Source organism: Trachemys scripta, chromosome 1 (genome assembly GCF_013100865.1).
Source record: "Trachemys scripta elegans isolate TJP31775 chromosome 1, CAS_Tse_1.0, whole genome shotgun sequence".
Classification (NCBI taxonomy): Eukaryota; Metazoa; Chordata; order Testudines; family Emydidae; genus Trachemys; species Trachemys scripta.
Genome location: NC_048298.1, coordinates 163,644,126 through 163,658,299, shown reverse-complemented (window position 1 = coordinate 163,658,299; position 14,174 = coordinate 163,644,126). Strand labels below are relative to the sequence as shown.

Here is a 14,174-nt window from a genome sequence, read left to right as displayed (position 1 = left end):
ACCATACGTCCCGGATTTTCCCGGACATGTCCGGCTTTTTGGTCCTCAAATCCCCGTCCGGGGGGAATTGCCAAAAAGCCGAACATGTCCGGGAAAATGCCGGCATCCCTGCCCCAGTCCCCTGCTTACCTGAGCGGCTCCGGCAGGCTGCGAGCTGCAGGCAGATTCCCTGCTGCGGCGGCTGCTGCTGCTCCCCCCTGACACCTCAGCTCTGTGTAGCTGAAGAGCTGAGCTGCCCGACTGCTACCGGCTTCACGGTTTGCCGGGCAGCCTCCAGACCCGCTGCGCCCCCGGCCGGGGGCTTCCCCAACGTAGCTGGAGCCCGGGAGGGAAAGCGCCTGGCCGGGGGCGCAGGGTCTGGAGATCTGGGGGCTGCCCGGCAAACGGTGAAGCCGGTAGCGCTTGGGCAGCTGTTTCGCATGGCTGGGAGGGAGGAGGGGGAATGCGGGGCACTCAGGGGAGGGGGCGGAGTTGGGGTGGGGACTTTGGGGGAAAGGGCGGAGTTGGGGCTGGGGCGGGGAAGGGGCGGGGCCAGGTCCCCATGGAGTGTCCTCTTTTTTTAAAACTTTAAATATGGTAACCCTATTTTAAAGAATTTGAGGTTCAACCTGCGCTACATGTATCCTGCCTTCCCAGGTGAAAGGAATGAATCAAGGGGTCACATGATGGGAGTCATGTTACTAAAAGCTGGGGCTGTTGGGGAATATGAAAGCAGCCTGTGTTCAGTCAAAGAGTTCAAGGAGAGAGAGCCTGAGGGGAAGAGGACAGGTGATGACTCCCCAGAGCTCGTAGGCAGAAGGCCTAGAGAGAGACTGGCAAGGATCGGGGCCTGTTGAGGGATAAGCCTCAGCTGAAACACCTACAAGAAGCAGGAGCCTGCAGGGTGAGAAGCCAGGCTATAAGGGCTGCAAAGGACTGCAAACTGGAGGCAAGGCTATAAGGAAGGGGAAGCTCTGCTAAAGGACTAGAAAGTCTTTTGAGCCTAGAAGGCGGGCTGTGTGGATACTGAAGCCCACTGTCGATTGAAAGAACTAATTGATCCTGAGGAAGAGGGCTGGAAGTTTGAATGTTGTTTTATGCTAATAAACCAAATCAGAAGCAGAGGTGTTTTGTGAAAACATCAGATGTAGTTTTTGTTTGCAAGACAGAAGGTAAATTGAGATAGTGGTAGAGCCTGAAGCTAGACTAGGTAAGACCTGCTGCAAGGACACAGTTCAGAGAATATAGGGCACAGAATTTGAGTTACCTTAGAACTTCCAAAATTTGGTTCAAGGGAGCCTCAGAATCCAAATAATCTTTCTTTTAAGGGGAAAATATCCACAAAACCACTGCTTTTAGAGATTTTTTTTTTTTAAATCAGTCACTGTTTATATATACAGTTTTCATGTGGCTTTTGATGCCTTCATAATAGCAATGAATAAATCTCTTTAAATGGTTCACAAACAAGGAATCTAATCAAATGTTATGTTGACTTTTAGAAATACAGGGAGAGTTTGAAATGAATTGTTTGCCACATGGAAAAGGATAAAACTGTTTAGAGAAATTTTCTTTTTATGTTTCTGAGGTGAAACTTCCATCAGAAAATAATTTGGTATTGTCTTTTCAAGAAAATCAAAATAAGTTTCTTCACAAGCCACTCATCTATAGTTAATGTTCTGTTTGTTATCTGTGACCCTGTAAATAAATACACACGCATTTAAGTATTAACCTGCAGCCTAGACAACAGAACTGCTTCAGAAACACAGGATTTACATTTTCTCTTTAGATCTTCAGCCGTTAGAGTGTGACATAGTAAATAACTGAAATATTTGAACATGTCTACCACTGACTGCTCATGGAAATAAATTAAAGTAACATGCATGTCATAAATATACCCTTTATCTCATATTTTTGGGGTGGCTTTTGCAGGGTTTCAGGGTTAAGGCAGCAGTTTGATCATCTCAAACACTTCCCCCCCCAAATGTGAGGGAAGGCAGACTCAGAAACTGCCTTTTGCTAAGATGGGTTTTTGCATTGTTCTAATCTTACTGCTCCATCAGGAAATTTCTTAACACAAAATTAGTTACTTCTGAGGTCATTAACACAGAGGTGATTCCGAGCTTTCTTTAAAGCAAGCTGAAAGCAACTTCAGTGGATAACCCTTCATCTGGAGTGTTACTTAGACAACACAGTGACAGACACAGTTTAGTGCAGTATGCAGAGATTCTGTCTCATAAAAAGCCAATGGAATATTTCTGCTCTGAATGCTGAGGACTAATTACAGAAGCTGTCTTTAGTTTCTTCAGAGAAACCCCATTGTGTTTTGTGTATATATATCCACCCCTTTAGTAATCACAGAATAACTTTCAATTTATGTAAAGCATTTTCTGTCCATGAGAAAATCGTGCTTTACAAGCTGTGTATCTGTTTGTGTGTGTTTGTGTGTAAATAAAATACATCATTTAGCCACTATGAAGAAAAACATGGCAGCCATTCTGTGTTGTTGACACTACTTGCAATAGGAGAGAAAGTGAAAAATAACTTCTCCAAGCAAAGCTTACTGGGGAATCTGTACACCAAAGGTAACATGTTTACTCTTGAAAAAAGTGCAGTAGCATCATCAATGACCACAACTGGGTTATTGAGTCTATCTGTTCAAACTGAACTGCATGACTCAGTTTTGGAGAAACTCAGATTTATATTTTTAAGTTTTTTTTACAAGATCTAGAGCCCAAACATTGTCTAATTTGTTTAGGCTTTGTATTTTTCAACTTCCCCAACATGCAGCAGATGAGAAATTTTCTATATAAAATCATCACCATGTATCTAGTATAATCAACAGATCAATTTCTGTCTGATTACCGTTAATTGAGTGGTTTATATGAAACAAATTGGTGGAGTTTTTTCTCCTAGTAGACAGGTGAATACATCATAGTTGTATCCATTCTCAGAAGATGAGCCAAAGATTGAACGGAAATGGAAATTTGGAATACTCTTATCCATGGAGGTTATTTATCCAGATCTTTATTGAAGCACACTGGTAGGGCAATGTGATGGTATTTTGCACAGTCTTTGCACATTCTGTGACTCTTCTGTTAGTAATAGAAGATTTCCATCTTTGGAATTGTCAGTATGCTAGCTTTCACTATCACTAAAATTCTCTTTAAAAATAATAAAAAATTATATCTTCCATTGTGATGAGCTTTCATCCTTTTTTTATACAGAAAAGATTTGATTGCATGAAAGAGTCTCTCTAGGTTTATAGTAATAGTCTGAGCAGAATGGGGGATATTGTGCTGTCTTTCATCTAATGGAGTTTAGTGTAATCCAGCAAGCAAAGGTTGACAAGGCATGGGGAAATCAACACCACATAGAAGGCTAATTGCCTTTGGACAAAACTTGCATACTATTGTGATAGAGCATGGTTTTAATATCTATATAGGCAGATGATGGGGGCATGCAATTGTAAGCCTTAAATACACTATAACCAGGCTGATCTCCAGAAACCATCACTTATTGCCAAAGATTTCATTCATTACCTCCCAGCTGTTAATCTCTCTTTATAAAGTAATTGAGACCGTGATGGCAGGTCAACTCCAGTAACATCCTCTTTAAATATTCTAGATCCTTTCCAATTCTTTTACTGACCTGGAAGCAGTACAAAGGCTTCATTTGTAGCTCTGAAAAATTTTCTTTACGACAATGGATAGAGGTTAAACATCCATCCATACTCATACTGGTGTATAAATTGGGGACCTTCAGTAACATCGGACATATTCTTTGCTTCAGTCTTGAATTCTTTGCTTCAGTATTCACAGCTGAGGATGTTAGGGAGATTCCCAAACCTGAGCCATCCTTTGTAGGTGATAAATCTGAGGAATTGTCACAGATTGAAGTGTCACTAGAGGAGGTTTTGGAATTAATTGATAAACTTAACAGTAACAAGTCACCGGGACCAGATGGCATTCACCCAAGAGTTCTGAAAGAACTCAAATGTGAAATTGCGGAACTATTAACTATGGTTTGTAACCTGTCCTTTAAATCAGCTTCTGTACCCAATGACTGGAAGATAGCTAATGTAACGCCAATATTTAAAAAGGGCTCTAGAGGTGATCCCGGCAATTACAGACCAGTAAGTCTAACGTCAGTACCGGGCAAATTAGTTGAAACAATAGTAAAGAATAAAATTATCAGACACGTAGAAGAACATAACTTGTGGGCAAAAGTCAGCATGGTTTCTGTAAAGGGAAATCATGTCTTACTAATCTATTAGAGTTCTTTGAAGGGGTCAACAAACATGTGGACAAGGGGGATCCAGTGAACATAATGTACAATACTTAGATTTCCAGAAAGCCTTTGACAAGGTCCCTCACCAAAGGCTCTTACGTAAATTAAGTTGTCATGGGATAACAGGGAAGATCCTTTCATGGACTGAGAATTGGTTAAAAGATAGGGAACAAAGGGTGGGAATAAATGGTACATTTTCAGAATGGAGAGGGGTAACTAGTGGTGTTCCCCACAGGTCAGTCCTAGGACCAATCCTATTCAACTTATTCATAAATGATCTGGAAAAAGGGGTAAACAGTGAGGTAGCAAAGTTTGCAGATAATTCTAAAGTGCTCAAGATAGTTAAGACCAAAGCAGACTGTGAAGAACTTAAAAAGATCTCACAAAATTAAGTGATTGGGCAACAAAATGGCAAATGAAATTTAATGTGGATAAATGTAAAGTAATGCACATTGGAAAAAATAACCCCAACTATACATTCAATATGATGGGGGGCTAATTTAGCTACAACTAATCAGGAAAGAGATCTTGGAGTCATCGTGGATAGTTCTCTGAAGACGTCCTCGCAGTGTGCAGCGGCAGTCAAAAAAGCAAACAGGATGTTAGGAATCATTAAAAAAGGAATAGAGGAATAAGACGGAGAATATCTTATTGCCCTTATATAAATCCATGGTACACCCACATCTTGAATACTGCGTACAGATGTGGTCTCCTCATCTCAAAAAAGATATACTGGCATTAGAAAAAGTTCAGAAAAGGGCAACTAAAATGATTAGGGGTTTGAAACGTGTCCCATATGAGGAGAGATTAAAGAAGCTAGGACTTTTCAGTTTGGAAAAGAGGAGACTAAGGGGGGATATGATAAAGGTATATAAAGTCATTAGTGGCGTGGAGAAAGTGAATAAGGAAGTTATTTACTTGTTCCCATAATATAAGAACTAGGGGTCACCAAATGAAATTAATGGGCAGCATGTTTAAAACCAATAAAAGGAAGTTCTTCGTCACACAGCGCATAGTCGACCTGTGGAACTCCTTGCCTGAGGAGGTTGTGAAGGGTTTAAAAGAGAACTAGATAAATTAATAAAGGTTAAGTCCATTAATGGCTATTAGCCAGGATGGGTAAGGAATGGTGTCCCTAGCCTCTGTTTGTCAGAGGGTGGAGATGGATGGCAGGGAGAGATCACTTAATCATTACCTGTTAGGTTCACTCCCTCTGGGGCACCTGGTGTTGGCCACTGTCGGCAGACAGGATACTGGGCTGGATGGACCTTTGGTATGACCCAGTATGGCCGTTCTTATGTTCTTATAGACTCATAGACTTTAAAGTCAGAAGGGACCATCTTGATCAGCTAGTCTGATCTGCAATTTCAGGTCACAGAACCTCACCCACCCTCTCCTGTAATAGACCCCTAGTCTCTGGTTGAGTTACTGAAGTCCTCAAATCGGGGTTTAAAGACTTCATGTTACAGAGAATCCACCATTTACACTAGTTTAAACCTGCAAGTCACCCAAGCACCGTGCTGCAGAGGAAGGCAAAAAAACCCACAGGGTCTCTGCCAATCTAACCTGAGGGAAAATTCCTTCCCGACCCCAAATAGACCCTTCAGTTAGAACCCTGAGCATGTGGTCAAGAATTACCTGCCAGACACCTGGGAAAAAATTCTCTGTAGTAACTCCGATTCCTCCCCATCTAGTATCCCATCACCAGCCATTGGAGATGTTTGCTGCTAGCTGTTGCAGATTGGCTATGTGCCATTGTTACATGAAGTGCTATAGAACATGTCAGGAATGGAAAAAGGCATTTTAAGCTGTCAGTTCATTTTGCTCAGCTGTGTCAGAGTTCTGATGGACAGCTACCCTTCTGAGAGCCTGCACCTGCAGAATGCCATGGGGCTCAGTCTTCTCATTTTACTATTATATATGTGAGCCTGCTGAAGGTGAATAAAAACTATAGAGTTCAGTGCCATCAATATGCAGATGAGGCTATCCAGATCTTTCACCTCACCAAACTCTTAATGCTTTTTATTTGCTGACACAGCAAATGAGTGGGAACCTGGATGACAAGTAGTGGCTCAAGCTCATTACAAGTAAAATGAAGGAGGTGTTAAATGGAAAGAAATTGCTTAAATTTTGACCTCTCCTATCACTGAAGGCACCTATCTTCAAGCAGAGTGGATTGATTTAAATTAGAGCAATTTAAAATTATCAATTTCGGTCATGATTTAAATCAAGTGAGAAATCTTAATTTAAGGCATCACTTTTAATCTGTTTTGCATTTGTACTTTTTAGTTATTTTCCTAGAGAGGTTGACTTCTGATTGGATCCGTAACCATTAAAACATATTGGTTTTACACTAGATTTGGTGCTTCTTTTTGCTAACCAGGAGGATATGCTATAGCAATACACATTTAAGCAATTATATAGCTTAATTTTACATTTATTCAGATTCTTAATTTTTACATTGTTTATTACATTAGAAAATGATCATTTATTTACTAGATTATTTTTTTACTTGATTTGTGTCAAGCTCTAGTTAGATGAAAATTCAGATTCAATTAAAAATGCACAAAACTGGCATTTTAAAATTTGACTTTTATTAGCTAAATAAAACTCCCTTAAATGTACTGGATGCACAAGAAAAAAAGTATGAGTTCATCAAAACCTGATTTGCATTTAAAACTGATTTATTTTTTTGTAGTTAGGAAGTTGAACGGATTACTTCTGGTCACCATGTTGTCAAGATTTTAGAACTAGTAGGTCTCCTTCTCTCATACCTAGTTTTTAATTCATAGGTTGGAAGAGGAAAACAAACTTTTCTGCTTTTTCAACTGCCAATTTAATTTTGTATGAATTAGTCATTGAACTGAACTAGTTGAATAAATTGAAATAAAGAAAATAGTCTGTTCCTGCAGAAGAGGCTTCTGCTAGCAAAAGCTGGCTTAGTGCTTTAACTAACTAGTTCTAGGTGCTTAGCCAGTGACTAAGATGCCAAGACAGTGCATTCCATCTCAAAAACTGAGAGGCCAAACGTGAACTCAACATCAGAGGACTTGATATGAAACTTACTTATTCCATAAATCCTGAATACCTTGATGTTGTTCTTGACCACATACACTTCTTTAGAGCTCACATCAAGAAAACTGAACCCAAGGTTAGCATACCAAACAACATTCTCAGCAAGTTGTTTATATAAAAGTGAGGTGCAGACATGTCCAATCTGATCCAACAGCACTGTCACATTGCTGCTTCTCTGCTGAATATGCCTTTGCAATGTTGGCAAGATCCCCTCACTCAAGGAAGCTAGACCCTCTACTTGACATTGTCTGCTGCTATATTACAGGATGCCTTAAGCCTACTCACATCAACAGCCTCTGCATCCTCATAGGTGTTGCTCCTCCTGATATATACACCAGGAAGTTACTACTAGTGTGGAGATCACAAGGTATTGCATAGATCCAAGACATACAGTGTATGATATAATACTGACTGAGTCAACTGAAGTCTTGGCAAAGTTTTCTTGCCACCATTAAATCACTAATATTGTCCCCCACAAAGGATCAGTTATGGCAAACGAGTAGAGAGTGACCCTGTAGCTTGTGAACTCTGGCTCTTGCCTGTTGAGCACATACCACCTGGTGCACATCAACCCTGGACTATATGGTGTTGCCTTAATCGACTCTGCACGATTGGAGTTGGTTGGTGACACTGTGAACAAGTGGGGCTAGACCACTGGCCCCAATACCTGTGATGGCAGCAGAGACCCTCAAAATGTGAAGTATCTCATGCAATGCCATGTGCTGGAGCATGAGTGCTCTTCCAGTGACATGCTGGAGCTCAATGGTCAGGCAATCACATAGGCCCAGATGTAGCAGGAAGCAGTAGGAGAACACAAGAAGAAGAAGCCAGTGATCTCTATCAGTTCAGTAGTTTGACTTTCTTTAAAACTTGTTAGCAAAGATGCACTGCTTAATATTTTACTATAATGTAACAAATCATTTAAATAAGTTTAGGTCTTAACATAAGTTGTCATAATTTCAAAATCAATTTTACATAGGTTTATTTAAAAAAAATCTGTAGTTAATTTAAACAAAAATCTGATTTAAACAAACAAACAAAAATTTTAGGTGCTTTTTTATCCCCCTGCCTCAAGTCTTCAAAGAGGTGCTCAGTGTTGGAGTCCTGTTGGAATCCTCACTGCTTCTAGGCATCCACATTGTATCAATGGCTAGAAATGCTGCCTTTCATCATAGATTGGCAATGCAACTTCTCCCTTTGCATTGTATTTGGGTCTCCATCAGAAAGCAGTTCTTCATCTTTGGGCTGGACTGCTGCAACACGTTCTGCCAGGATCTAAAGGACACTTGTAAATTGGAAATGGTGCAACATGTGATAGTTCGTCAATTCAGTGGAGCAGATTGATGGGAACACATCAGATCAGTACTCTGCTCCTCTGTCTGGCTCCCAATACAGTCCCAGGTATGGTGGTTCAAGGACCTGGTCCTAATCTTGATATACCTTAATGGAATAGGGAACCTAGTTAGAGCAAAGGCCACCACTTTTTTCACCCTGAAACATGACTACACTCAGCAGAGATGCTTCAGATAAGTGTCTAATGTATAAAGTGTACTACAGAACCTCTTTTCCCACCTGATATTTCCCAATTTTGTTGTGAATCAATCTCACAATGCTGTCTTGAAAGCTAACCTCTGGGATATGACCACTAGAAAATCTAGTGGCTTTACAGAGGAAGGGGGAGGGGATTTTTTCCTTTTTAGATGGAAAATATCCCTCTGTTACGAGATCAGATATGTGAATTATATGTATTAGACATCTGGGCTACCTTTTAAAAAAATACTCTATGAAAATCTACAGAAGAATGAGTTTAATTTTCCTGTGTTAATTTTAGAGAGTAACAACTGAGTTTCAGATTGTTCCTTGGGGATTGCTAGCTGGCAGGGAGAGTTTTTGCCTTGGGCTATTAATTCCCACTGGTCATTAACTGTTCCAGGAAATTTTGTGAGCTGAGGTAGCTACATTTGTTTTAATTCTTTTAAAATGAAAAGTAAGGATCTCTCGAACACCCTTACCTTCCCAAGCACATTTATTCTATTAGAGCACCATCTGAATTATGATTGGCATTGCTACTGTAATGGCAATCACACCATCATGCTCTTAACATCTGCGGTGAGAACTAATCAAAAACCGTTTGTGTTTCTAATCTTATGTTAGAGTTAGAGTATTCATTTTTAAGTGGAAAGCCTAATGATGTGTCTTTGAAAATCTTAATTTGCTCTTCTTCTGGGAAGATTTTTTCCTACTTTTAAACTACCTAAAGCATACAGAAGAGTTTGAAATGCACAGGATCACAGCAGTTACATAAAGGGTGCATTTTGTTACATACATTATCTCCTAAAAGATTAAATAAATCATACAGTCAAATAAGCTGACTGAAAACTCGTGTGGATCCAAAAGACAAACCACCAACAAATAAATTTAAAATAACCCGATTCCCTGAAATTTCCAGAATGTAATGCTACTAGTAATATTTTGTACATAATTAAATGTCATTAGAGAATCTGAATGCTTGACAAACATCTGGTTTATTTTGATTTCAACAAATGACACAAGGCTCTAGACCCTTACAAATTCTTTAAAATGCAAACTGCAAGAAAAAACAAAAATAGTAGCAGAGGAACTGTCAGTCAAAAAGCAAAACATCTACAAAACTGCTTCCAGAAAGCCTGGTGTTTCACACACCTTAAGCCTTCCCAGAATGTCATCTCAAACAGATGGATTTTACAGTGTGCCCTAAAGGTCAGTAAATGTATGCCATTTCAGACCAAAGTGGGAAATTAATTTCAGTGTTGAAAGGCCCTCCTGGAGAATGCCCTGCTAGCAGCTCACTCTTCGCATCAAAAGGGCTGAGCTCTTGAATCTCTGCTGATTGCAAGTGAGGCAATATTTTGTAAAGAGAGGCCAGTCTCACAAGCAGACATGTCCTAGTCTGTTTTGTCTTTACAGGTCAAGACAGAACTTTAAACTCCAGAAATCAACAGGCATTTAGTGCTGATCCTGCAGTGCTTGTATAGTTACTGTTCATGGCAAGATGCTCCACTTAACAAGTACAGTGTCACCTTCTGCTCAGCTTCAGGTTCTGAATGACTTTTAGGTGTGTAGCTCTGTGCAGAATGTGTTGCAGTAATCTAATCTCAAGATAATAAAGACTGGATTGATGGTAGTGAGGTTGATATCCGAAAGATGAGTTAGTTTCCTGACCAGAGACTCTAACAAGACCCCCAAATTGCGAATTCATGACAACTGATTGAAAGATCCTCAGTCAAAGGGACAGGTATAATCTTTTTCATACTCTTTGGTTGCTTCCCCCATCCTACCATTATTTCTTTAGTCTTATCCAGACAGCTTCAACCAGCTTGCTTTCTCTCATTCTCCATCTCTACCAGAAACAAAGAAATGCTTGATCCCATCTTTTGGGTTGGATAAAATGAATATAGAAAGCTTAGGTGTACTCAGTATACTCAAAACATTCAGTTCATGCTTCCTCACTAACTCTTCTATCATATGCAGATAAGAACAAGATGAGGGAGAGAGTGGCATTGTGTTGAACCCTGCAGAAGATATATTGCCCAAAACCAGCCTTGTCTACGCTACAAAGATTTGGCAATGCAAGTTGTGTTGCCTGATTTTAGGAGGTTAATATTATTATTTTGGATAATATGGATTATAGGCTCACCAATTAATCTGATCGGAAGATAAGGTTCTTGTCCCAGAATTAGGCTACACGCAGTTGGGAAAACCCTCGGGATGTATGACAAGGACATGTATGACAAATATAGCCTTAAAGACTTCTATTAAGGTAAATGGAATAGTAATCAAATGGTAAAATAATCAGAGTTACAAAGGCAATAATATTGTTGTAGAAGTACATGTGATGATATGTACAATAAAGCTTTTGATTAATATGCTCACACCCTTGATAACTGGTGGTAAGAGACAAAGGACCAGCCTGGCCTCTGGCATGCCAAAAGAGTTCAGGTCCAGGTTCCTCAATTCTTGAATGGGAGGTGCAGAGTTTAGGTGATGCTGAAGAGCTAAGAGCTAAAGAAGCTAAATTAGAGTTTTACTTAATTGTAAGTTTAAGTTAGTTATTTAAGAACTAACAGACTAATAGACTAGTAAACAAAGAACTAAGACCGAAGAAGCTTTGAAGCTTAGAAAACTGAAACCTTCTTCAGTTGGCATAGTGGGTCTTATAGACCTCAAGCACTTGAGCCCTCCTTCTGTGTCCATACTTAGTTGCCTCACCCACAAAATGTTAGGGTACACTTACCTTATAGGCTGGTACATTTGTACGTATTGATGACATATACATACATATTAATGACATTGGCTCATTCTCACATGTGTTATTTCTGTCCTAATAGGTTATTCTGGTTCTTTCCTTGTATACCTGTTAAGTTGAAAGAGGATATGAACTTAGTAAGCCCCCATGCCACCCTGCTTCAACTCATCCTATATCTATCTGTGTTAAAGGTCGCAATTCTATATGGACCTTATGGTTTAGCTCATCACCACCTATTTAAGTGAAAGGTCCCAAACATATGTACACTGACTTTGCCTTAGATCAACATATAGGATGTGGCCTGTATATCCCTTGCATTACAGCCAAAACATACGCTAATATAAACCTATTATCATAAAACGAAAATCAAACCCATAAGAAACCTATAAGAAAAGATATATAGGCAAGCAAGCAGGCTAGCTCTATAAGGCTACATATGCCAGCGATCAAAAACCAGTATAATTACATTGCTTGTGTATGTTCACACAATGCTTTTCTGTCAGCAGAGTGCATCCAGGGTTGGTGCTTTAGCATTGACAGAGAGAGCAGTGCACTGTAGATAACTATCCCACTGTACTACTCACCACCTTCTACAGCTAGAAGTTGTGGGAAGGCAAAATAGATTGCAGTGCATCATGGGTGCTGGCTCAACATCCCATGATGCAGTTTTTTCAGTCCCATCATTCCACAGGCTTCTGACTGCATTTCGCGGCATTTTTCAATTATCCCAGATTACTGTGCGCCCGCCATCTCTGTCTGGAAGGATGAATCCTGCACTGCTGTCTACTGTTGTGGTCACTGTTATGAAGACATCATGGCTAGTCATGCAGTATATTATGAGCACCCAATCTGAACAGGAAGCAGAGGTGCCTGACCTTCTGTGTGCCATGGAAAAAAACAACACCGGATTACTTTTGGCATTCATGGAGCAGCTGAAAACAGTGGAACATTGCTTTTGGGCTCACGAAACAAGCGCTGAGTTGTGGAATCACACCATTATGCAGGTCCGGGATGATCAATGACTGCAGAACTTTTGGATACGGAAAGCCACCTTCCTGGGACTGTGTGCGGAGCTTGCTCCAGCACAGTAGCGCAAGGATACCAAAATGAGAGCTGCCCTCTTGGTGGAGAAGGGCATGGCGATCACTGCATGGAAATTGGCAACTCCATACTGCTGCCAGTCGGTCATCAGCTTGGAGTCAGGAAATCCACTGTTGGGGCTGCATTAATGCAAGTGTGAAGAGCCATTAATCATATTCTGCTATGAAGAACTGTGATTCTCGGCAATGTGCATGAAATAGTGGATGGCTTTGTGGCAATGGGATTCCCTAATTGCAACAGGGCGATAGATGGCACTCATATCTCAATTTTGGCCCCATACCATCTTGCAACGGAGTACATCAATAGAAAAAGGTACTTCTCTATAGTATTGCACGTGCATGTGGATCACCATGGCCGTTTCACTGACATCAGAGCGGAATGGTCCGGGAAGGTTCATGACACATGCATCTTCAGGAATACTGGCCTGTACAGAAAGCTGCAAGTAGCGACTTTCTTTTGACCAGAAGTTTCCAAATGTTGAAATGTCCATCCTTGGAGACCCAATGTACCCCTTACCCCCATGACTCGTGAAGCATTACATGGGAAACCTGGACAGCAGCAAGGAGATCTTCAACCATAGGCTGAGGAGGTACAGAATAATCATAGATTGTTCCTTTGGCAGATTGAAAGCACACTGGTGCTGCCTTTATCACAGATTAGACCTAAATGAGGAAAATATTACCATGGTCATAACAGCCTGTTGCGTGCTGCATAATATTTGTGAGGCTAAGTGTGAAGAGTTTCCCTTGGTGTGGAGTGTGGATCGTCTGGTGGCTGATTTTTAGCAGCCAGAACGAGAACTATTAGAGGGGCACAACAGGGAGCTATTTGAATCAGGAAGGCTTTGAGACACCATTTTGACAATGAGCTCCGGTAATGTGTCTTTCTATACAGCACTCTGCCATGCTTTAATTGCCGTCTTGTATGAAAATTTTGATGATTCCGACCGTGATTTGTACTCAGCAAATAATCAAATTGCCACTGTGTATTCATTCCATCAGCATCCACTGTGTGTAGGAGACAAATAAAGGTTGGTTATCTTTCAGAGAGTGTTTTTATTAAATACCAATTAACAACACACACACAAGGCTTAGTGGGAAGGGAGATAACAATGAAGGGCAGGGTCTGCTCTTATAGATGTGTGTAAGTCCAGCTATCATTTTGGAAGCTGTCCAAAGGGGTGAAGTGAACGGAATACCAAGATGGGCCGGGAAGTTGCAAGGAATGTGTAGGAGGAGTTTGGGGAGGGCATGGAAAGTAGTTCTATATCGGCTGCAGGGGGCACTGAGCACAGCCTGCAGCATGATTAGGGACTTCAACATTTCCATGTGCTCCTCCATCTCTTTTATCATCCTCTCCTGGCCCATTAAAATTCGCTCCTGGCTTTCCTTTCTCTCCTGCCTGTCAATTTTATAATTTTCTTCTAAAATCTCTCTCTCTCTCCACA

General features: G+C 40.6%; 1 protein-coding gene across 3 annotated transcripts in view; it reads left to right on the top strand.

The window, feature by feature from the left end:
- Nucleotides 1-14,174, top strand: part of POU2F1 (POU class 2 homeobox 1) — a 187,449-nt gene that overhangs the window by 127,359 nt on the left and 45,916 nt on the right. The gene's annotated exons all lie outside the window — the stretch shown is intronic.